This window comes from Apodemus sylvaticus, chromosome 8 (assembly GCF_947179515.1).
Source record: "Apodemus sylvaticus chromosome 8, mApoSyl1.1, whole genome shotgun sequence".
NCBI classification, from domain to species: domain Eukaryota; kingdom Metazoa; phylum Chordata; class Mammalia; order Rodentia; family Muridae; genus Apodemus; species Apodemus sylvaticus.
The window spans coordinates 27,787,568-27,809,896 of NC_067479.1; the positions used below are offsets into that span (position 1 = coordinate 27,787,568).

Here is a 22,329-nt window from a genome sequence, read left to right on the forward strand (position 1 = left end):
GAGGGAATTGTTAATTTTAATTAATATGAGCCTAGCAAGCTCTATGGCAATGGAGCACAAAAAGATAAACACTTGGGGTTCTTGAAAAGCATATCAACAGTAGCAACTTGGGGCTTGTCCTCAATCCACAGCCATCAGTTTCATTTGCAGTAAAGCAATATCATGGTGGTGACAAATATATTAAATCTGCCCGTCTTTGAGAACTTGAACCCCAGACTGAGACTTTGACTTGGGTTCAGTAATAAAAATAAACTCAATGATTAAATGTTCATAATTTCTCACAGACATGGGTGGAGACAGAAATGGTTGCTGGGACTTCAGGATCATAGATAGTGGTACAGGGCAATTATTATTACACCATCTATAATTTTGCTAAATATCATGTTGGTATTTACTGGGAAACGATCCACAAAGAAACTCCTACATTGGTCAAGTAAAATTTACTAATGTGTGTGAAAGCAAATGCATTAAAATTTTTTGACAAAGCACAATATGTAGCATTAAATATAGAATTATGAAAATGTTGAGTTTCATTTTAAATCAGAGAAACTATATTGTTTATATATTTACTAAAATAGTTATATATTTTTGTTAATTTTTTCAAACACTTACCTATTTAACTTCCTTGTCTTTTCAAATAAGTAAATTTTTAGTTAAAATTTACAACAAGGAATCTTTGAATATCAGTGTGTAAATTAAGAAACAAAAGTATTGCATGACTGAATAATTTTCATTAGCTTGCTTATCACTGATACTATATTACATTTCAATCAAAATTGCGAGGATAAAAACAATTTGTTAGGATGTAAAATATTGTTATTTGTTTTGTTATTTATCTCTTTTCATTATTTTGTTTCTATTTTATTCATTTCATTGATTTCATTGGTTATTTTATTTATTTACATTTCAAATGTCCCGCTTCCTGGTTTCCCCTCCACAAACTTCCCTACCCCATTCTTCCTCCCCCCTGCTTCTATGAGAGTACTCCCCCATCAACCCCTTCCCCACCCATTCCTGCTTCTCCACTCTGGCATTCTCCTATGCTGGAGCATCAAGCCTTCACAGGACCAAGGGCCTCTCCTCCTACTGATGCCCTACAAGGCCATCCTCTGCTACATATGTGGCTGGAGCCATGGGTCTCTCCATGTGCACTCTTTGGTCGGTGGTTCAATCCCTGGGGTGTCTGATTTTAATATTTTACATTGTCATCATAGAAAGGATTTTAAAGTCATGACCTCAACTTTTAAACACTTAAAATGGAAACTTGATACTTTATACAGAAACTTTCCACAATCTTTCTCACAAGATTTTGGGTCTTTAGACCAAATACTAAGATAACTCTCCCTTTTTACATTTTGGTTTTTTTGCTTTTAAAAAAACTTCTTAGTTTTACTGTTTCTCGATTATTACATATTTCAACAATTCATATTAGAGGGGAGTGGCTCCAGTTATGGACCTGCTTAGGAAGATGATTGTGTCGGGGCCTCTGAGTGCAGCATAGCTCCTGCTCCTGTGAGGTACCGTGGCCTTACAGCTTACAGACCACTCTGCTGGTAACGGCCAGGACAAGCTCAAATCACATTTAGGTCATAGTGTCAAACTGGAATATCACTTTTAATAACATTTCAAACAAAGTGATGTAACAATACACATGTTTAGATAGTGAGTTTTGTTATTTATTTGTATTTACTGTATGATAAGATATGGACAAAGAAAGCTCTATATGAATAATATGGGGGGAAGATAGTGAAACTTAGAGTACAGGGGATTGTGAACATGTGCTTCGTAGAGCTTGATAAATAAGGAAAAGATCTTTAAATTATCTGTACATGCCAAATTTTTCGCTCCCACCTCCCCCATCCCTCTCTATATGATCGGTGGCAATCAGTTTGAAGGGGAGCTCTCTAAAGTGCTGGTGAGATTCACCCACTCACGTTTCCAACCTTCTTTCCCCAGTTACTAAGTTTAACAAAGAGCAAAGATCTTAGAGGAGCGAAGAATAAAGGATTTTTTGACATTATATGTCTGAACCTCAGTTGCTGCTGTCGATGAGAGCAGATATCCATTTAAATCAGCTTATCAGAGGGGAAATCAAACAATTGGAAACTAAGTAAAACCTATGGAAAATTATACCAAATCCCTTAATGAAGGGTGAATTGAGGGATAAACTCATGCAATTTCACACAAAACTACTTATCTGTAAGAATATCAGAGTTAGCTTAGGAAATACTGCTTGGTACATCTACTTCAACAGATGCCTGTTTGTTGTGTTTAATGGAGTTCCTCAAGCCATATTTGTTCTGTAACATTGTCCAAACTTTAAGGTGATATTTAAAAGTGTAAATATTAACTGCAATGTCATTATTGCTCCCCACTATTTATAATCGTTAGGTGGAACTCTAAAACTCTGCGCGCACACTTCTCTCATCGCAAAATGTGTATTTTGAAATTAAAACATATATAAAAATGAGTAGCTTGTTTTTTATCTCCATGAAGAGAAACAGCTTAAAAATATCACGAAAAGTTGAAAACATTATCAGTGGCACTGTGATCAAGTTAAAAGTTTCACAAAGAAAGAAAACGTGGTGACAGCAGCTTCAACTTTTCCTTGTTCCTTCAAGGTTTGATTTATATGACTCAAAAGGTTAATCTTAGCAAAGCATGAGAGAGGAACGGTGATCCAAGTGACAGCTTTAGACACTCTACAGTTCTGATGTATTAATGGGAGCATTTAGGTGTTGAAGGACTACTGGAAAATACCACACGAACAATTTTTAATGTTTAAACAAATTAATATTTAATTGATATTTAATATTTAATTAATAAATCAAAATTTAGTATTTGTTGTCTAAAATAAGAAACAAAACAGTATGAACTTGTAAAGGCACCTTTATAGTCTCAATCTGACTAGAAGGTATGGCAACAGAAAAATGTCAGTGTTTATTGCTATTGTTTAATCCAAGGCCATTGGACACTATTTATATCACTGGTAACCACTTCGCAAGTTATTAGTAAGTACACATGTTTGGAAGAAATCCAATCAAGTAAGAGAGGGGTTGACTAAGAGCCATCTGTGTGAAACCTAAGGTCTTATGGGGTAGACATATTTAAACATGTAAATGGGTAGGCTGCAAGACAGAATAAAGTAATTGCCATTTAGAGGTTCAAAGTGCTTTGAGGGTCCAAAGGAAGATGTAATTAATTCTGATTTACAAGGAAGGAAAAGCTCAATGGAAAAGTGCTTTTGAAGCCGGCCTTGAAAGATATATAGTAATTTGGTGGGGGGAAAGAAAGGATATTCCATGAAAAGGCAAATATGTCAGTGTAAAGGCACAGGGTGTACTTAAGACACGGAAGATGAGTAGGGGACAAAGCTCTTGACATATAAACCAAATGGAAATCTCCAGGATGCCAGAGTGGTGGCTTAGGGAATGGTTTGTGTATTTTTATTTTGGTATAAAATTTTATACAGCAGTTTGTGTAGGCACTGCAGTTTTCTGAGAAACTTCTTTAGAATACCTGCCTACAAAAATAGCATTTTCCTTGTATTTTAATAATATGCACTTTAGGTTTAGATAATGCCTAGTCGCAATTTAATTCTGATCTAATTTTGTGTACATAAAGTCTGTACACAGTTCAATTTCTTACCTATAAATAAATTCCAGCTTACTTGTTTCTGTGATATATGCATATACAAAGTGGGCCTTGTTTTCTTATGAAATAGAAAACACATTTCACCAATTTCTAGAATTTAAGCAACTGGTAAAAATAACAAACAAACAGTAGAACACATACCAACATCATTGCTCTAGACTTTTAACTGAAATACGATCAAATTTCAGCTAAATTTTCAGAATCTTTTGCTATTTTCTAGACTACAAAGCCTAGAAAATTTACAACCTTTTAATTATCCACAAATGAAGAAAGGGAGAAGAAACATTTATTTATTTAAGTCTCCACTCTTATTTAAAAGAATTTTCATTCTAAACATATATTGCAATAATTATTTTAAATGCTACAGAATTCTTATAAAACAAAGAACCAATGTTTCGTTCATTTGCTTTGTTTATAGTCAGTTATTTTAAATGGAAAGTGCTGCGGTAAGATATAGTTGGTATCTGAATAATAGATTTGTCCAGGGGAAGAAAGGACCTCATTATTTTAAAGTGTTTCTTCTTATAGCTACTACTAAAGCAACTTCTACCTGAGCTTTATTGGTCATTATTTTTAAAGAGGAACCATAAAGTAAATTCATTTGCTTTTATTTTTCTTGTTTTAACTACAAATTTTCAGTGCATATTCCTTATATTACCATAAACATGTAGAAGATAATTGCTAACTGGGGTAAAATTTACCTATTGTCCTATGTCTCCACTAATCTAAAGCCCATGTCTAGGTCCAGGGTGAAGCAAGTGTCAAGGTCTTACTTAACCTGGAAAGGTGATGAGGTCTTCTATCCAGAATAGCCAGTTTACACTGAAAGAGACAGATTTTTAGGTAGCTGGAATTGGAGGGCAAGGAGATAGGCTGCTAAAGGCTCAAATCAATTCCTTGTCTAGTCCAGAGTCACATTTTCTATCTATCTCTATCCATCACTCATCCATCAATCTGTCTGTCTATCTATCTATCTATCTATCTATCTATCTATCTATCTATCTATCTATCATCTATCATCTATCTATGTATCCATCCATCCATCCATCCACACCCATCCATCCATCCATCCATCCATCCATCCACCCATCCACCCCATCCATCCGTGCATCTGTCTGTCCATCTATCTATCTACCTACCTACCTAAGTACCTACTACCTATATTCATCTATCAATCTCATAATTATTGCATTTTACCTCCTCAAATAAAAGATACCTCCTTTCAGTATTGGCCTCCAGAGTAATACATAGTTGGTGTGGATTTTAGAATCCGACTGTAAAAGTAGAGAAATGGTCATTAAATTGTTTTATCAATCACAGTACCGCATTTCATAAATTAAATACATGTACTCGCCATAAAATAGGGTTGATATTGATTGGACTAATTTAAATCCTAAAGTTGGAGGGTCTTAGATACTGAAACTTCTCAAACCTTTCTAGAAGTAACTTCCAGATACAATGCCATGTTATCAAAGCAAAAAGCTTAAAAATGAAGCTCCCTATATCCAGTGAGACTCCATTGGAGTAAGAGAATAAAAGGGCATAGAGATGGCTTGGTGCGGGCATGAAGATGATCAGGCAGGACTTGGAGGAGGCAAAACCACGATCACAGTATAGTGTATGAAACCTCTCTTTTCAACTAAAAGAAAGAATGAAAAGAAAAGAAAAAGTGAAGCTTTGTTGTTTGTAGTCCTTTATACCATTCCAGACAAATACAGAAAATGAGCCCTAGGAATTTATTTCTTTCAATGAGTGACAAAGTTAGATATTCAGAAAATCTTAAACTGACTCCTGGGCACAGCTTCCACTGCAGCTGGAAGATATCCATATCTTTAAAGATCTATCCATATCTTTAATTGACTTTAATTTTTAATCAAATATTCATATGGAAATCTTGATCGATCCATAAAACTTCTTTGAAGAAGAAATGGGCAAGTTCATAATACACAGGAAAGTGGCTCTGGTCCTAGCTGGACACTACTCTGGATGCAAAGCTGTCATTGTGTAAAACATTGATGATGGCACCTCAGACTGCCCTTACAACCATTCACCCAACACAATACAGTGCTGTTATTAACCACTATCCCTGAAAAGTATGGCAATACTTACCATGGGCAAGAAGCAAAAGATCTAAGATCAAGTCCTTTGTGAAAGTTTATAACTAAAGTTACCTCATTCACACAAGGTACTCTGTGGATATTCCCATGGACAGAATTGTTGTCATTCAAGATGTGCTTAGAGACTCAACTTTGAAATATGTGGCCAGGAGGGAGGCCAAGGTCAAATATCAGGAGCTATATAATATAGGGAAGAACAAATGGTTTCTCCAGAAGCTTCATTTTTAGGTTTATTTTTTTTATTACTAAAAAAATATTTTATCTCTATTCTACTGTGTTCTTGTTTACTCTTATATCATAGATAAAGTTACAGTTTTTGTAAAAGAAAAAAATGGTTATAGCATGAACATTGGATGTGATGGTTTGTATATGCTTGGCTCAGGGTTGACACTATTAGAAGATGGAGCCTTGTTGAAGTAGGAAAGTCACTGTGGGCATGGGCTTTAGACCCTTATCCTAGCTACCTGGAAGTCAGTCTTCCACTAGCAGCCTTAAGATGAAGATGTAGAACTCTCAGCTCTGCTTGCATCATGCATTCCTAGATGCTACCCTGACCCCACCTTGATGATAATGGGCCGAATCTCTGCACCTCTAAGCCAGCACAATTAAATGTTGCCCTTTGATTTAGGATGAAGTGCTCTCTCTTTCTATCTGTTAAGAGGGGGAAACTCTCAGCCAGCCACTGAACTGAGCACAGGGTTCCCAATGGATGAGATAGAGAAAGGACCAAAGGAGCTGAAGGGGTTTGCAGCACCATAGGAGGAACAACAATATGAATCACCAAGTACTCCCTGAGCCAGGGTTTGACCCAGGGACAAAACCACCAACCAAAGTGCACTTGGAGTTACCAATGGACCCAGACACATTGGCAGCAGAGGATGATCTTGTTGGACACCAAATGGGGGAGAGGTCCTTGGTCCTGGAAAGACTTGATACAGTAATGTAGAGGAATACCAGGACAGGGAAGCGGGGGTGGGTTGATTGGGGAAGGGGAGATGGCTTATGGGATTTGGGGGGGAGGTAGGAATAAGGAAAGAGTACAACATTTGAAGTGTAAATAAAGAATATACCTAATTAAAAGAAAATGTTGTCCTTTATAAGACTTGTCTTGGTCATGGTGTCTGTTCACAGCAGTAGAACCTTAACTTAGACATGAAACAATAATTTACACAATTATCTTATTTTAAACACTTTTTTAAATAGAAATTTTCCTCACAGAATTATGGAATACAGCAAAGAGAGTTCCTACTGGTGAAACAATATCTTTGCTTAAAGAAACAAAATAAGAAATGCATCCCATAATCCTTTTTGTTTACAACACATTGAATTTAATGGCAGTGCTCTCAGAACTTTTTCTTACTTTTCAACTTTTTTGTTTGTTTGCTTCTAAATAGCCATGGTTACCAATGCCAGGTTCTTAAGTACTAATGCAACATTTTCAACATTATTGCAAAGAGAAATCTGTATGCAATAACCAATATGTTAAATAACATGGATAGATGAATGAGTTCCAAAGCAATTTCTGCAACTTAAGAAAATGTTAGAAGCAGTTTCAGGATATTTTGCAAGTAATTTCTTCCAGTCATTAGTTGTGTCTTCAATTATTTTCTTTGCCCTTTAGGGAATTTTTAGTTTGCTATAATTCTTTTGGTTTTAATAATTTATATTATGAGATTATAATATATATATACACATATGATTTTCAATGTGAAATGGTTGGCCTTGAAAACAAACATTCAAGTATTATTATAAAGACTAGGTTATATTCACGCACATATATACACATACACCACCCTAACAAAAATTAATAGAAAAGGGGGCTACTTATTAGAAAAAGTGCAAGAAGAGGTGTGTGAAGTATTTTGAGAGAGGAAACAGATTGGGGAAATGATGTAATATATTATACTCTCAGAATGCTTTTAGAAATACTTATTGTCTTCTTGTTTTGATGTTTGGGTTCCTTTCTGTAGGAACCTCTCTGTAGGGTGCCTGGGATTTCCTGTACAAACTCCTCAGTTCATATTTCCATATTAGTTTAGATATAAATAGATACATAAAAATATACTCAGACTAAGATGCGACTCACCAATGTATTCATATATAAACTTGGGAAAGTAACAATAATTAGGTAAATCGACTTTAAAACAGAAAACTTTTTTGGTTTGTCAGAAAAATAAATGATGAAACTGAAGACTGTTGAAAAGATTTCATACTATGCAATTTCTATAAAATACTAGAAATCCATAGAAATCTGATGTTGGTGCTTCCAAAGGAGGAAAAAAATCTAGAAATTTTACTTTTCCAGTGTGTTTATAAAAATTTCTATTTCAAGGATTTAGTAAATAATGTGTCACTGCAGTAGACAGATAGATTCTACCATCTATTAACCCTGCTAGCATCTTGTCTTCAAGGTTCAGTGATGACCATCACTTCAGGTTTTTAGCGTTCAAAGGCCTAGTCAAGTAATTCCTATTTACACTGATAACCAACCACTGCAGACAGCCCAGGCTCTTGTCAGCATGGCAGGGCCAGAGTCATCCATCAGAGTTGATTCTTCTGTCATGTCCATTTTACTTCAGCATCAGCTAGCAGCTCAGAGCTGATGGTACCAAACATTGTCATTGTCCCCATCAGAATAGGGCTAAACAAACAGAAGATCTCTCTCTCTCTCTCTCTCTCTCTCTCTCTCTCTCTCTCTCTCTCTCTCTCTCTCTCCCTCCCTCTCTTCCTCCCTCCCTCCCTCCCTCTCTTCCTCCCTCCCTCCCTCCCTCTCTTTCCCTCCCTCTCCCCCCCCCTCTCTTTCTCTGCTTATGTGCATGTTTTAAATGATCTACATGGGTATTTTCTAAGAAGTTCTCTTCCTTGAAGACTCATTGACTGGTAAGATAGAAAACTTTTTGAATATGTAATCTGTCACACTGCTTCATGAAATGTTACCCTTAGATTTGGAAGTAAGGGTCTTAGTTAGTTTATGACAAATGCTATACTGCTGTTTTAAAATTCCACAGTGGGACAGTGTGCCTTAACCATAATACAATATTGGTACCATATGTTTCTTAATGTTTTGATTCCCTAGGGTACACTTGAGCAATCTGAACATCAGATAATGTTTTCTCTCTTTCCCAGCACCTAGGTCATATTCTGAGAATAAATTAGGTTTAAGGAAATGAACAGACTCTATGAGGCCACTGGGGTGCTATCTAAGGAGTTACTTATTGAAGACAAGGGGTGTTGCAATCTTCCCAATATCTGAAATAAGACTTTATTTCAGGCCTTGGCAGAGGGAAGGATCAGCTAATTACTTGCTGTTTAGACTTGCTAAGACATACACAGACATACTTTTGAAGAATGTGATCATATCCAGTGTGCACTTGGCTCAGGTGAAGGACAGAAGGGGTTATGGTTCATTTAGGAAGCATTATGAATCAATAATTGGATCAATTCATATATTATAGCATGTTATGTGCTTGGCTTGATAGAATAGCTTGCTTTTATTATTTCTGAAGAGATAAAGTTTTAACAAAAGAAGGGAGGTATTACTTCAGAAGGTCCCCAGCATACAGAGATGAAGCAAAATGTAAGTGGAAACACATTTGATAGTCGAAGTCCATTTGAAAGAGAATATCTTTTATGAGAAAGAAAACTGGAAAGACAAAAAGAATGCCTTGAACATATATCTAATAAAAATATCTTTTCTTCAAAGGACTTGGGGCATTTTAATAAGTTAACTTGCCCTCTCATAACTTCTTTTTTGGAATTTTAAGACCATAAAACAAACAGGAACTAAGCCATCTTTATGTTACCAGTGTCTGATGGGGGTAGGCGGGAAGTTTCCTTTAGATAAAAGGATAATCTTTGAAAGATTTACTGCTATAAAAAATTTCCCATTTTCTGACCCTGATTCTGGCTTTTAATGTATAAGACAATAAATAAATGTACGCACCCCTCTCATATGCAAGCTCATGGCTCAAGAACTTTTTTTCTATGCTTATGCAGAATGAATTTCTGAGACCACTTTGTGTGAAGATCACTGTGTCATTTATTGAGCTTGTTACTGCGGATTATAAAATAATATCTAATTTTAACTATGTTTTTAAATAATTAGGGTAACATCCTAATTGTCCAAGGGTTTGGGTAGATTATCTTCATGTCTCTGTTTTCCTCTGGCCTATGCTATATAGAGACCCCCAACTGAACAACAAAGAAAGCATCTTGCATAATAGCAAAGCCACAAGCTCAAAGCACAGTGGTTCCCATGGAACACACAGCTGCTGTGGGAACACAGAAGGTATGAGGTTTCTCAGTGAGGAGGGACCTAGGAGTCAAGTGGTAAGAAATGCACAGATGCATGCTAAAAACTATAAGGACTGAGCACAAAAAAGGCCAGATTTCCTCTTATTACAAGGTGACTCACAGAAGGTGAGAGATTACTGCACCCACTGTTGCTTCCATGCAAACAAATCATGGTTTCTTGTGCATCACAGATACTGTAGATTTACACAGGGGAGATCTGTGATAACCATGCATTAAAGAATCAGGAGGGGGCAGTGGCTGGACTGTAAAACAAATTAAAAGTAATGAAAGAAGTGAAAAAAAAAAGCCAATGTCAGGCAATGCATGTTAGAAATCTAAGTAAAAAGTTCCAGAGCATTCCAAGTGTAACTTACAAAACAATCTAATACAAGTCTTTGTTTAGCATTCTGCACTCATTTCCTGCTGGCATTAGCTTCTGTACTCACCGTTCAAGCTTTCTTATTGTATTCACTGTTGATCTAAGATCAGTGACCTTTGATGCTACTATTATAGTTGTATCGAGAGCTCCCCAAAATATACCCATTTAAGAAAACAAACCTAATAAACAACGTGCATGTGTTGTCTACCACGTGGATTCGCTAGCTGTTCCCTTCCTTCAGGATTTTCTATACCATAATATAATGATACTGAAACTAGGCCAGTCAATAACCTCGTGATGATGCCAAACTGTTTTAGTGAAACAAAGAGTCTAATAAAAAGCTAGAAGTGATTAATGTTAGTGAGAGAAGCATATTGAAAACAGAGATAAGTCACAAGCTAGGTTTCTTGTACCAGTTAGGCAAGTTATGAGTGAAAAGGAGAAGTTCTGGAGGAAATTAAAAGCACTGCTTCACCGAACACAGGTATAAGGAAGTGGAGCAACCTCATTGCTGATACAGAGAAAGTTTCAGAAGATCCAATCAGTGTGAACAGTCCTCCTTACACTGAAATCTATATATAGACATACTATATATACTATATAGATCTAGGCCCTAACTCTCCTCAGTTCTGAGAAGTCAGATTGGTGAGAGGCTACAGAGAAAAAAAAATCTGAAACTATCAGATATTGGCTCATGGCATTTAAGGAAGGAATCCAGCTCTGTAATACGCATGTGTAGTGGGAAGGCACACATTCTCATGCAGACGCTACAGTGTCTTATACACAAATTTTTGTGAGGGGAAAGGATGTGAGTGACTGTAGTTCACCAGAGATTTTTGGTCATGCTTTCCCACAGAAGCAGAGAACTCAGTGCCTGTATTCAATGGCTCAAAGAATAGACTGATTCTTACTGAGTAATAACACAGGTGGGTACTGATAGGAAGCCAACGGTCATCAACTGGCCTAAACTCGCTAGGACCCTTGGAAAATGCACTGAGTGCACTCCTCTTATGTGTGACTGGAACAACAAAGGATGAATGTTAGCACATCTATCTACGGCGTAGTTTGTGAAGAATTAAGCCTATCGTTAAGCATTACTGCTTAGGAAAAATAAATGTTCTTGCAGGATTCCTGTTCAGTGCCAATGCTCTGGTTTTCAAAAGTCGTGAAGGAGCTGAATGACAAAACCACAGTGTTTGACACAAGCACCAAGTCCATGCTGCAGTCTATGAATCCGGGAAGTATTCTGGCAAGAAAGTCCTCTTTACAAACTGCGTTTTATAACAAAATTGTCAAAAAGGATTCACTATTATGGATGTTAATAATGCAGCCCAGCGTTCAGGATACTGCAGCAGCAGAATCCATAGTTCAAGTCTGAGTGGAACCATATAGCAAATTTCCATGCCAAAATACCTACAAAAGTGTGAAAAATGAAATCTCAAATTACAAACATTAGCAGGGATTTGGAAAAAGTCCAAGATTTCATTAGCAGAAGTAATTACAAATGTGACGAAAAACAAAACACAAAACAAACAAACAAAAGATCTGAAGTTAGATGTGGAGCCTTCTGTAGTCTTAGCAAAACTTTTTAACTAATGACTTATTTATATAGGTTAATATTTTTTCAAATATACTTTCTTGAGGAATAATCAGCCTCTGGTGAAGTGCTGTTAACATCACTAGCATGATAAAAAATTATGTAAAACATCACATAAACTTGTTGAAAAGCAGTGGTGGAGTCTGAGAGGGTGGATTCCTAGTGTTAAAGAAGCCCTTAGGTAGGTAAAATGTAGCCTGAGGCTGTGACATGATATGTTTTATGAAATAGTCAATTGTTGCAGTAAAACTTGTCTTATTTTAAGCAATAATGACAATCATTCAGTCTTTAGCAACTTCTACCTTAAGTAATCAATCAGTTACCAAAATTACAAGGAAAGAGCTTCTGCCAGCCAAAGGCTTGATGTGTCACTGAGGGCAACAATCACTAGCATTGTATTTAAAGTATAAAAGCACTAAAAATCAAGGCAAGTGCATTTTTTTCTGTATCTGTGTGTAAGTATATGTAGACTTGTGCCTTGTAAATAGGGAGGTCAGTGTTGAGTATACACTTTATTTTTTGAGATATACTCTTTATTGGATTTAGAGATCTCTGATTTGCCTAGACTGGCTTGTCAGCAAGTCCTGGGCATATGCCTGTTTCCTAGTCTCTAGCTTCAGGATGATGGGAGCATACAACTGTGCTGGCAGGGTTTCCCTTCCCTTCCCTTCCCTTCCCTTCCCTTCCCTTCCCTTCCCTTCCCTTCCCTTCCCTTCCCTTCCCTTCCCTTCCCTTCCCTTCCCTTCCCTTCCCTTCCCTTCCCTTCCCTTCCCTTCCCTTCTCTTCCCTTCCCTTCCCTTCCTTTCCCTTCCCTCCCTTTCCCTTCTCTTCCCTTACCTTCTTCCCTTCCCTTCCCTTCCCTTCCTTTCCCTTCCCTCCCTTTCCCTTCTCTTCCCTTCCTTTCCCTTCCCTTCCCTTCTTCCCTTCCCTTCCCTTCCCTTCCTTTCCTTTTCCCTTCCTTTCCCTTCCCTCCCTTTCCCTTCTCTTCCCTTCCCTTCCCTTTCCCCTTCTGTTTGTTTCCCTTCCCCTTTCCTTCCCTTTTCTTTCCCCTTTTGTTTCCTTCCCTTCCCCTCCCTCCCTCTGTCCCCTCACAGATGCACAGGATCTGAACTCAGATCCTAATACATGAACATTAAATACTTTGCTGAGCATCTCTCTAATTCCAAAATATCTACAATGAAGTTTGTATAGTATTAATGGTGCCATACATATAATGTACTATATTATAGTATAATTGGAATTTGTATATGTACTATGAAGCAAAAAAATAATAGAATATTCTGAAGAACTGGCAGACTGATTTCCAGAGTGGTTGTACCAATTTGCAACCCTACCAGCAGTGGAGGAGTGTTCTTCTTTCTCCACATCCTCCCCAGCACCTGTTTTCTCCTGAGTTTTTTTGATCTTAGCCATTCTGACCAGTGTGAGGTGAAATCTCAGGGTTGATTTGATTTGCATTTCCTTGATGACTAAGGATGTTGAACATTTCTTTAGGTGCTTCTCAGCCATTCCTCAGGTGAAAATTCTTTGTTTAGCTCTGTACTCTATTTTTTCATAGGGTTATTTGACTCTCTGGAATCTACCTTCTTGAGTTCTTTGTATATCTTGCATATTAGCCCACTGTCGCATGTAGGGTTGGTGAAGATCTTTTCCCAATTTGTTGTTGCTGTTTTGTCCTTTCAATGGTGTCCTTTGCCTTACAGAAACTTTGTCATTTTATGAGGTCCTATTTGTCAATTCTTGATCTTAGAGCATAAGATATTAGAGTTCTGTTCAGGAAATTTTCCCCTGTGCCTATGTGTTCAAAGCTCTTCCTCAGTTACTTTTCTATTAGTTTCAGTGGGTCTGGTTTTATGTGGAGGTCCTTGATCAACTTGGACTTGAGTTTAGTACAAGGAGATAAGAATAGATCAATTTGCATTCTTCTGCATGCTGACCTTCTCTTGAACCAGCACCATTTGTTGAAAAGGCTATCTTTTTTTTCTACTAGGTGGTTGTAGCTACTTTACTGGAGGACCTTGATATACCACTTCTGGGCATATACCCAGTGTATTCCCCAGCATATAATAAGGATACATGCTCCACTATGTTCATAGAAGCCCTATTTATAATAGCCAGAAGCTGGAAAGAACCTAGATGTCCCTCAACGGATGAATGGACACAGAAAATGTGATATATTTATACTATGGGATACTACTCAGCTATTAAAAACAATAAATTAATGAAATTCTTAGGCAAGTGGGTGGGTCTAGAGAATGTCATCCTCAGTGAGGTGACCCACTCACAAAAGAATACACATAATATGCACTCACTGATAAGTGGATATTAGCCCAGAAGCTTGGAATACCTAAGAGACAATTCACACATCAAATGATGCCAAAAAGAAGGAAGGAAAGGCCCCCTGGAAAGGCTCAGTGCAGCAGTGTAGGGAATACCAGTACAGGGAAGTGGGAGGGGGTTGATTGTGGAACAGGGGGAGGGGAGAGGGCTTATGGCACTTTTGGGGAGGGGGGAATCCAAGAAAGGGGAAATCATTTGAAATGTAAATAAAGAATATATTAAATAAAAAATAAAATAAAATAAGAAGGCCTGTAAAAAAATAATAGTGCAATAATTCACTTAACCAAGATACTCTTTCTTTTTGTCTTTTACTCTTTCTCTGTTTTTTCTTTCTTCCTTCCCCCTCTCTTTCTTTCTTTTTCTTTCTTCCTTCCTTCCCCCTCTCTTTCTTTCTCTCTTTCTCTCTCTCTTTCTCTCTTTCTTTCTTTCTCTCTTTCTCTCTTTCTCTCTTTCTCTCTTTCTCTCTTTCTCTCTTTCTCTCTTTCTCTCTCTCTCTCTCTTCTTTCTTTCTTTCTTTCTTTCTTTCTTTCTTTCTTTCTTTCTTTCTTTCTTTCTTTCTTTCTTTCTTTCTTTCTTTCTTTCTTTCTTTCTTTCCAGAGTTCTAACATCAAATGCATCCTGAGTTCCACTAATTCCTTAATTTCTTTGATTATGTGGCTCATTTCCATTTCTCTAACTGTAATTCTGATATATTATACAATCTATCCTTTCCAGGATTCTTATGTAACTTGTAATTTATTGGTGATGTTTATTTGTTGCTGTCCTCAAGCTGTTAGCATACAATCCTACAGTATGCTAATGCTCAGTATTGAGTATTGATATGGTTCAATTGTCTTGGAAACCTAGATACTCTTTATGAGCCAGGAATTGTAAGAGAGGAATCACTGAGAGGAAGAAGTCAAGGGTTTATTCTTATTGTTCTTGTGATTTCTAAACTCAGCTTTGGCACACCAAAGCAACTCAAAGAAAATCTCCAAACAGAGCAAACCATCCAAGAATTTTTCTTTCTTCCTTTCTGAGAAGTAGTGAATGACAAGATAAAACAGAAATAATATTAAATAGTCGAGAACAATTGAGGAATTTGCCAAAGACACTTGAGAGCTGTTATGGACTGTAACAGTACTGCTGGTGAGCAGTGTACAAGCTCAGATAGTTTTGTTTGCTTGTTTGTTATTTTTTATTTCCTCTGCTCTGACAGACTGGCAAACACACAAGCAAGCAAGAGAGGTGCTCCAAGCCTAGGTTTTGAAAGCATGAATGACTGCTCGATTTCACTGCTTATTTTCTTGTCTCCCCCCTCCCCATGGAATTGCTCTTTTCATATTTTAGCTGTTTTGTTTCCCATGGTGTACAGTCTGATCTGGAATTTAGCCACAAATAACTTCTTCTGAGTCATCCAATTAGCAGTAAAATTTCTGTAAGATTTTTTTTCTTTTCACATTATATTAACAGTTAGGCTAGAATTTATCAACATTGAAGAAAATATTTCATTGCAAATTAGAAGATATGCTATACCATATTTATATTTTATTATATTGAAATTACCAGCTGCTAATGAGACAGCAGATTACAAGTAATGTGTGAATCTTGTGCTTTGTCTCTCTCTCTCTCTCTCTCTCTCTCTCTCTCTCTCTCTCTCTCTCTCTCTCTCGTGTGTGTGTGTGTGTGTGTGTGTGTGTGTGTGTGTGTGTGTGTGTGAAGGAGTTAATACACAGAGCCTTGTTCTTGTGGCAGCAGATTTTCTTTTATTTTTTTTGAGAGAGAAAGGGCTCGGGGCATAAAGGCAGTAATAACAAATTGGACTACAAGCAGAAATAGTTCACAAGTGCTAGAAATTGAAAGAAAAGGTTGAAATAGGTAAAGTTATAGAGTGTTCCTTTAAATAGAGTTTCTTATAAATTATATTAAATGTTAAGTCTAGGTCTGGCTTTCTATTTTGTGTTTGAATTGTCATTGTTACACCCTTTAAGAAAAAGAAGCAAAACACATTTTTTTATGAACACATCAATAAATTGTCCAGTTTCAATTCCATTTTGTCTTTGGAAAATTCACTAGAAGTTTTCTATTAATTTCACTGGGTTTTAAAATGTTTCGTTCTATGGGGAATCATTTTTGCCTCTATCAGGGAATGAGTCAGTCTTACAAAGTGTTGTTAGGATTCTGAAATCTTAAAACATGCTAATAGTTTTAAACTTCTCCAGAAACCATGCATCCTGAAGTTCTGTAAAGGCAAAATCAAATGTGAAGCAAATATAAAGCCACAGCTAGGCTACTAATAAAAATAAATGATATATCAAAGTGCAATGCATGTCAAAACTTTGATTATATTATTACAAACTTGCCTTGTAAGCATGCTTGAGGTTTCTAATCTGATAAGAAAGCCCCAACTACAGGTATCCTAGGAGCTTAAAGTTTCACTTATCTTCATTAATTAAAGGAATGCGTGCAAGTCTGCCATCTTGAATGACTGTTTAAAGTGTGTCTGTGTGTTCCCAAGAAATAACGCAATAGTTTTGAAAATTGCTATAAGAAGAATTGTGGAAGGAAATGAATAAAACACTTCCAGACCTAAAGTGGAAATAGAATCAATAAGAAAAACACAAAGTGAAAGAAATTTGGAAATAAATAATTTAGAAACTTGACCAAGATCCTCAGTGTCAGACCACAACAACAGCATACAAAAGAGAGAAGACAGGATCTCAGGCATTGAAGATATAATAGAACAAATGGATACTGCAGTCAAAGAAAATGTTAAATCTTAAAAAATAAATCTGGCATAATACATTGAGGAAATCTAGGACACTGTGTATCTTAGTTAAGGTTTCATCGCTATGAAGGGACATAACCAAAGCTACCTCAAGTATCATATCCAAAGAAAAACAATGAATTGGAGTTGGCTTAGAGTTTCAGAGATTCAGTCCATGTCATCACTGTAGGAAGCGTTGTACTGTGTAGGCAGACTTGGTGCTGGAAAGGCCATGAGCTCTACATCTTGATCTGAAGGCAGCCAGAAGGAGATTGTATCCTCAGGCAACAAGGAGAGTCTGTATCATACTGGCCAGACCTGAATGAATATATGAGAACTTAAAGCCCACCCTTCCCAGTAACATACTTCCTTTAAGAAGGCTATACTTTCTTTAATTTGGCCACACCTCCTAATAGTGCCCCTTCCCATGGGCCAAGCATATTCAAACCACCACACTGTAAAAAACAAACAAACAAGCGAATCTAAATAGGCCCAGAAGAAGTAGAAGAGACCAAGGTCAAAGGCACAGAAAATAATCTCAACAAAATCTTGAAGAAAATAATTTTCTAACCTGAAGAAGGAGATGCCTATCAAGAGTGTAGAAGCATAAAAAAAAAAAACAAAAAAAAAACTTAATAGACTTAAGCAGAAAAGGAAGTCCCTAGAGTTTGTATTAAAACGCAAAAGTAACAGAACAAAGAAAGAATATTAAACTTTGTAAGGGCAACATTCCAAATAGCATTTAAAGGTACCTATTAAAATAATGCCTGGCTTGCCCCTAGAGGCATGGCAGGTGTGGCTGCTGTGTCACACGTGTGCCAGTAGATATTAAGAGATATTAATGACCAGTGATTGTTAGTTTTTGTTGTTGTTGATGTTGTTGATGGTGGTGGTGGTGTGTTTATGTGTGTGTGTGTGTATGTGTGTGTGTGTATGCATGTGTGTGTGTGTGATTCCCTTGTTTTTGCTGGCATGAAATTATTCATTTCCTCTTTTCTTGGATGTAGTTTTCCTCCTTGGATTCGAGGTTTTCTGTAGGTCGGATAGGAGAGAGTCTATGTCTATCCTCAATGTTCTGACCTGTGAACATATAATGATTAGTAGTTTAACACCCCATAAAATAACAACCTTGAGACAACCACCTATCAGTGCAGCCCAGCACAGGCCCAGGTGGGTTTCCAAGGCATGGAGCAAACCAGAGATTCAAAGAATTCTTCCTGGGACCTCAGGCCCAGGGCAGGAGTTAGCTTGAGATATGGGGCCATGGGAGTGGCCAGGGCAAGTAGCAAGCCTGAAGTTACCACCAGTGTTAATGTAACTTTTATTCACGAGATGTAATTGACATTTCCAGGTCCTTAGTTTATGGGATGAGATGAAAGCTGTACACAAGCTGTGGAATACATGGCTTGGGCTGATCCCTGAGCATTTATTTTATTTTGATTTTTTTTCTAACTATCCTTAAATTCCTTGGCATGGAATTTTCTAGCCTCCATACAATCTATTCATCCAGCCTTCATCTGCTGACCTATACTTCTAAGACTTTCTGGTGAATAAGCTTATCCTTTCTCACTCTTTCTGAAGACTGGTTCAACTCAGCTGTTCTGGCTCAAAACCCTTCTCTAAGCTGACTGATTCAAACTGGCACCACTCAGCTTCTTGAATTGTTGTGCTTGACCTCTCTGTTTCCTTTTCAATCTCTTGTTCTGTCTTCACCTGTGTCTAGCTTTTTCTCTCTGCAATTTCTCTGTATAAAACTCTCCTGGTCAAAAAATCTCTCTCTCTCTCTCTCTCTCTCTCTCTCTCTCTCTCTCTCTCTCTCTCTCTCTCTTTCTCTCTCCCTCCTTCCCTTTCCCTCTCCCTCTCTCCCTCCCTCCCTCCCTCCCTCTCCCTCTCCCTCTCCCTCTCTCTCTCTCTCCCTCACTCCCTCCTTCCCTTTCCCTCTCCCTCTCCCTCTCTCTCTCCCTCCCTCTCCCTCCCTCTCCCTCCCTCTCTCTCCCTCCTTCCCGCTCCCTCTCCCTCTCCATCTCTTTCTCTCTCTCTCTCTCTGTGTGTGTGTGTGTGTGTGTGTGTGTGTGTGTGTGACTCTTAAGTTGCCTCTCTTCCCGTCCTGTTTTCTTGGGAGTGGGGCGTATCCTCTGACTCATTTTGTCTTCCATATCTTTCTCTGATTCATCACATCATCATCTCCCCCCAAACACTCCCCATCACTTTCAAACATGGCTGCTTCCTTCTATAAATTAACCTTACATTTTTGTTTGGGATTAAAGCTATGTGCTGTGGTCAGATATTTCAGATACATTATATGGTAAACCAAAACATGTCTCTATTCCAACAAGATTAGACAGACTGGGAGGTTTTTGGTTGTGATCCCTTGCCAGAGCAGCCATGTTACTGAATTAAAATTCCTTTACACACCATCCACACGGTGCCAACCTGGCGGTCAGACCATAGCTGAGATAAATGCTGCCCAGGGCCATTATGCAAGAGTCGGGCATAGCACTCTAGAAAACACTATTAGGATGACTCAAGACACTCAGAGACCCCCCCCCAGTTCTACTAAAGGGAACAAATAAGTAAGTCTTAGAGAAATAGAAGAGAAAGAAAAATGAAAGTGTGTGGGTATAATGAAGAGACAGAGAACTGGAGACTAGAGGGTAGTGAGGAATAGCCTGATGTGAGTAGTTACTGATGCCACCCTGGGACCATGGTAGAGCATTGGCATGTGTTGCTCCTGCAGGAGAGAGCACATGTGAGTTTGAGGCACTGCAGCAGAAGGGGTCTGCTACCCTCGAGAGGCAGGCAGACATTTCTAGTCTGGACTGCTGTGGTGGGACATATCGGTGTCTAATGGTTATACAGAACTGTCTCCACCCTTTGTCTGGCCATTGTGGAAGATCGGGCCCTAGGAGAGAGCAGGATAGCTGGCCTTGCTCCTTCCAGCAGCAGTATTTGGGAGACCACCCTGCATATTGCTCAGAAAGCACAGCAGAACTGACTCTGTTTGCAGAAGTTGTGGGTAAGCTAGCCCCAAGTGTCCAGCCAGCCTTGCCACTGATCTCCCATGCAGGTGGATGAGGGAGAGAGCCCTCCTTTCCTTTTCCACACTTCATCACACTATAGCTTCTACAGTGAGGTTTTTCTTTTTTCCAATTGAGGGGGGGTGGATAATAAAAAGTTGTTTTTGTTTGTTTTTTTCTCCTTGACTTATAATAGATTATGTTTATTTATTAAACTTTTTTCTTTTTTATTACATTATCCTTCATTTACATTTCAAATGTTGCTCCCTTTCCTGGTTCTCCTCCCCCGGAAAGTCTCATAACCCATCTCACCTCCCCCTGTTCCCCAATCAACCTTCTCCCACTTCCCTGTCCCAACATTCCCCCACACTCAGCATCAAGCCTTTCCAGGAGCAAGGGCCTCTCCTCCCTGTGATGTCCAACAAGGTCATCCTCTACTGCCTATATGTCTGGAGCCATGGGTAACTCCATGTGCACTCTCTGGTTTATGGTTTTGTCCCTATGAGCTCTGGAGTACTGGGTGGCTCATATTGTTGTTCCTCCCAGTACTTCCAGTACTCAAAAGTTTTTGGAAAACACCTAATTTCTCAGTGGAGATTCCAAACACTGGGATGTGGGCAAGCATTTTAGAGACTCAAAAGAGATCATACATGGTAGCCCACATTACTGTACCTAGGAAAAATTTCAATAACAATAGATATTTAAAATAAGATATTCCACAATAAAACCAAATTTAAGCAGTATTTACATAAAATACTAGCCCTATAGAAGCTTCTAGAAGGAAAACTCCAGTCTTAAGAAGTTGACACCACCCAAGGAAACTAAAAATAATTAACCCCAGATTCCAGCAAACCAAAAGGGGTAAACACATCAAATACATGCATGCATTCACACTCATGGCCCCCTTACACACACACACACACACAGGAGAGAGAGAGAGAGAGAGAGAGAGAGAGAGAGAGAGAGAGAGAGAGAGAGAGAGAGAGAGAGAGAAAGAGAAAGAGAGAACAGAAATGATCAGCTGCTGCTCATTGATATATGACAATATCAATGATCTCAATTCTCCAATCAAGGACTCAGACTAACAAAATGGTTGTGAAAACAGGATCCTTCTGCTGCATCTAAGAACTACAGCTTAACATCGAGGATAGACATCACCTCAACATAAAACAAAATGATAGAAAAAATATTTAAGCAAATAGATCTAAGAAGTGAACTGAAAAAATAGACTTTAAACCCAAACCAACCAGTAGCTATTGTGAAGGATACTACATATTCATAAAAGGAAAACCCACCAAGAAGTCATTGCAGTTCTTAAAATGTATGTATCAAATACACGGGCAACTATGTTCTTAAAAGAAATATTGGTTTAGCTGAAGTCATGAAATGACCCTCCCAAGTGGATAGTGAAAGACTGCAATACCTTATTTTCACCAATGTTGAGGTCTTCTAGACAAAAAATAAACTAAGAAATGGTGGTGAGGATGTGTAGTAAAAGGAACACTCATCAGTTGGTGGTAAGACTGCCAACTTCACATTCAGTATGGAAATCAGCATAATAGTTCCTCTCAAAGATAGGAATAGATTTATCGCAAGATCTAGCTATTCCATTCTTAGGAATTTTTTTAACATACCACAGAGACACCATGTTCATAGCTGCTGTATGCATAGTATTCAGAAATTGTAAACCACCTACATGTCCCCCAACAGGTAATGTTGACAAGGACAATAGAATGTTATTTAGCCATTAAAAAATAAAATTCACAGGTAAATGGATGGAAATAGAAAAACAATTCTCAATGAAGAATCACAGATCCAGAAAGACAAATAAAGTATGTATTCATTTATATGTGCATATTAGCTAATAAGTCAATGATAGCCAAACCACAATCCACAGAACCAGTATAGAGTAAGAAACTGGAGGGACAGAGAGATGTCGCTAGGAAAGAGACATAGAATAGTTATAGATGGATGTGAGGTGGCTGGAGTGGAAGAATCAACTGTAGAGAGGGAGGAGAAAGGAGGATATTGGAGAGAATATAATGACAGACAGCTAAAATTACAGTCCATTTTAGGGGTAGTATGGAAATATAATACAATAGATTTCCTGAAATACTACCCAGCCTAATTGGATCTCTCTTGATACCAAATGTAGTTTCCACTACTAGAAATGGGTTACATCTAAG

The 22,329-nt window shown here is 37.9% G+C and overlaps 3 pseudogenes; all 3 read left to right on the forward strand.

The window, feature by feature from the left end:
* The first annotated feature begins 5,581 nt into the window (after window positions 1-5,581).
* LOC127691083 (60S ribosomal protein L27-like) lies at window positions 5,582-5,999 on the forward strand (annotated as a pseudogene).
* Window positions 6,000-17,897: 11,898 nt separating this feature from the next.
* LOC127691784 (uncharacterized) lies at window positions 17,898-17,966 on the forward strand (annotated as a pseudogene).
* A 191-nt stretch (window positions 17,967-18,157) lies between these two features.
* LOC127691786 (uncharacterized) lies at window positions 18,158-18,239 on the forward strand (annotated as a pseudogene).
* Window positions 18,240-22,329: the final 4,090 nt, after the last annotated feature.